The following is a 789-nucleotide window of genomic DNA, read 5'->3' on the forward strand; positions in this document are numbered from 1 at the left end:
TGATAATTTTTACCTTTATGGGGTTTTTTACGCATGCTAAACCACTGATATTATTATAAACAATAATATCCTCATATATATATATTCATATATATATATACACACACACATATATATATATATATACACACATACATATATATATATATATATAAGCTACTTACCACACAGCCACGCCTGGGAGGACTACAGCCATGATAGATCAATGCTTTCAGAAGTTTTAATTATTTCTATGGTCTTGTGCTTATTTTTTATTGATCCCTGAGATTATTTATTCACATTGAATGAATCACGCATTATTTCATAGCTTTGAGATTTCAGTGAAGTGATTGTTCGTTTTTAGAATGACATTGTAGGGTAGTTGTGAAAGGCCAGATATGGCCCGTTTGAACATAAAACAAGGGAGAATATTTGGCAAATTCAAATGTTGAAAGGTTAAAGGTACACATGTCTGTGGAATACTCAGACATTGTGAGCAAATAGTTTGGTTGACAAACAATTGAACTTTCGTTACAGGAAATTTTAATCGGCATCCATCAATTTTGATTATTGTTAGATTAGCAGAATTGACAGAATCATTAGAACCTTAGATAAAATGTCTTGCAGTATTTGTTCCAACTCTAAGGCGGCGAGCTGGCAGAAACGTTAGCACGCCAGGCGAAATGCTTAGTGGTATTTCGTCTGTCTTTATGCTCTGAGTTCAAATTCCACCGAGGTTGACTTTGCCTTTCATCCTTTCAGGGTCAATAAATTAAGTACCAGTTGCATACTAGGGTTGATCTAATTGAC

At 34.0% G+C, this 789-nt stretch overlaps 1 protein-coding gene across 5 annotated transcripts in view; it reads right to left on the reverse strand.

Moving 5' to 3' along the window:
* LOC106884267 (rab effector MyRIP) overlaps positions 1–789 on the reverse strand; it is a 65231-nt gene that overhangs the window by 49665 nt on the left and 14777 nt on the right. The window lies entirely within an intron of this gene.

This window comes from Octopus bimaculoides, chromosome 10 (genome assembly GCF_001194135.2).
Source record: "Octopus bimaculoides isolate UCB-OBI-ISO-001 chromosome 10, ASM119413v2, whole genome shotgun sequence".
In the NCBI taxonomy this organism is placed as follows: Eukaryota; Metazoa; Mollusca; class Cephalopoda; order Octopoda; family Octopodidae; genus Octopus; species Octopus bimaculoides.